Below are 2,573 nucleotides of genomic sequence, written 5' to 3'. Positions count from 1 at the left end.
CATCTCTCTCTCTCTCTCTCTCTCTCTCTCTCATCTCCAATGAGTGTATAGTTTTACCGATATTTTTATTCTAAAGGTTACTTTCATTGGATATCGCGTGTCGCGCGCGACGAATATCACACTGGTGTGCAAGAGCCATAAGGGTGCGATTAAATGTAGTGCGATACGCAGTACAGAAACTAAATAGATAACTATAGGAACCGCGCAAACCGTGCCGCTTGCTTTTTTTTTCTTCTATTACGCTGGGTTTACCTTGACGGAAAAACGGAAAGTGGAAAAGCAGAAAGCCAATCAGAACTCGCGGAAAAACAGAACAGATAAACGAACTGTATCGCCTACTACTATTGTAAATTCCGATTAGCTTTCGCTTTTCTGCTTTCCATGAACCAATCAGAAAGCTGCATTAGTGTCTTAAGACATTACTTAAAACGGTCTTGAAATAAGATTCGACTATGAATACCGGCCTAAACACTTTTTAATAGAATTAATTAATTTAAATGCAATTATTAAGTTAAACCCGTTGAAAAAATAAGAATATTGATGAAGTGTATATAGAAAACAGATCACTAGTTAGTTTCTGTACCGCTACATGTAATCGCACACTCTGTACATCTAGTGATTTTTTCCTAGAATCTGTCGGTAAAGGAGAATAGCGGTTGGTTGCGTCGAGTGCCGACGGCAATGGTGGCGATGCGTGTTCACGGATAGAGGGCAACTGTGGCGGTGCGGCGGCAAACGGCGGAGAGGCATCGCCCTAGATAACGGTAGAATCGCGCAGTGCTGTCGCGTTGTCTTCTCGCGTGAGTGTGAAAATCTAGGAGGCGGGGAGGCGTACAGGAAGGGTAGGCGGCGGCACGAGAGAAAGAGAGAAAAAGAGTAAAAGAGAGAGAGAGGCGCGTCCGTCTGCGATCCGTGTAATCAGCATCGTCGTCGCCTTCTTCAAGGTTCTCGTTGTCCTCGTGAATCGCGGAACGAGTCGTGTGTGCCTCTGCGGATCGATCGGTACGCACAGTGCCGATATATCAGGCGTGCCGTGTGTGCGAAAATCTCTCGAGACTCGAGAGAACTGAAGAGAACCCGGTACATAAGCCGCATTCGTCATAACGTGCGACGCGAATTCCGACCTTTCGTTAGCCAATGCGGAATCAGCCAGGCTAGTTGGTTGGCCAGCGGCAAGAACCGTTCAACAGTTAGAACGGATAACGCACATCAGTTTCGTCTTCGTTATCCTTTGGATCTCCTCAATGGACTCGTGACAGTGTGTGGAGACGGAACAGCCGAGCTGAATACAAAAAAAAGAAAGAAAAATAGAAGAACGCGGGTGGGCCAGGTAGGCTGTATAATAATCACCGAGGTCTCGTCAGTCGTGGCGACGAGGAAGAGACAGACGAGTGGCGCGCGTGAGACGGGGACAACGAGGGACGCGAGAGGAGGAAAGCGAGAATATACAGGCTTGCCTCTGCGTTGCGTGTGTACGTGTATGCGCGCTTGAGAGCCGCCGAACCGACTTGCGCGAGCGACAAAGACGGACAGTAGGAAAAAGAAAGAGAGAGACAGAGCGGGAACGAGAGAACGGCGGAGAGAATTATCGAGTGAATCCCGGGAGATACTGTGTTCTCTGCGAGGAGCGAAGAGCGTGGGGCATTCAGGAGGCACGAGAGGTAAGGACTCGGCACACGAGACGGAACGCGGCTCCTCTAAAAAAAGAATCCTCCCTCTCCTTCCTTCTCTTCTCCCTCCTTCCCCATTCGAGAAGGCGCCGTGCATCGTGCTGTGGCGTGGCATGCCGAACCGAGACCGGAAATCGTTCACGGCGTCGTCGGTGACCGCCCGCGCCTTCGCGTACGCGCCGAGAATCGAAGGCGAACCACATGTTTAGTTCAGAAAACGATCGGTAATGGGTGCTTCACTGCTTTCCGTTTGGTGACACGAGTTGTCGTTCTACCTTCGTTCACTCCTCGAATGTCAGAAAGATAGAATGATGTTTATGTCGAGATTTGTGTCAATAAATGGAAAGCGGCCAACGAATTCTTCCTCTTCCCTACCCCCCAGGAAAATTGTCAGGCCCTGTTCCTTTCAGTCGAACTCGCATAGCTCATCTTTGAGGGAAGAGGAGAAGATGAATCATCAAGAAGTCTCTGAAAGAACAGACTCGCGCTTCAAGACGGTCCGAGATCGGTAAGCGTGAGTCTGCGGCACCGGCGGGGGATCGGTGGTGCCTCGAGTGTCATGTTTTTCTCGCGGTGAGTCCGCTCGGGGAAGAAACCTCCTTCGGAGGGAAATGGGCGTTGTTTCGTTCTCTCGTTATCTTCTCGTGATTTTCCCAAGCGAGTGAGACAACGCGCGCGTGTGAGCGAGATCGCCCGGCTCGCTCTTCTCGTTTCCACACCGGGTAACTAGCGTTTCCTCTTACAATCACGGCCCACCCGAGCCGCTCGCGACAGTTCGCGATATACGCGACAACAGGAGTTTCCTCGCGGACCGCCGTCATTTTCATCGGGGATTCGGGGAGTAAACGTCAGGCGGATCACGCCTGGCGGTTTAGACCGATCCTTCATCTCTCTCTCTCTCTC

The sequence above is a fragment of the Atta cephalotes genome, assembly GCF_000143395.1.
Source record: "Atta cephalotes unplaced genomic scaffold scaffold00005, whole genome shotgun sequence".
Lineage (NCBI taxonomy): Eukaryota > Metazoa > Arthropoda > Insecta > Hymenoptera > Formicidae > Atta > Atta cephalotes.
The sequence above is the reverse complement of the archived record's forward strand: the minus strand, read 5'-3'. Positions refer to the sequence as shown.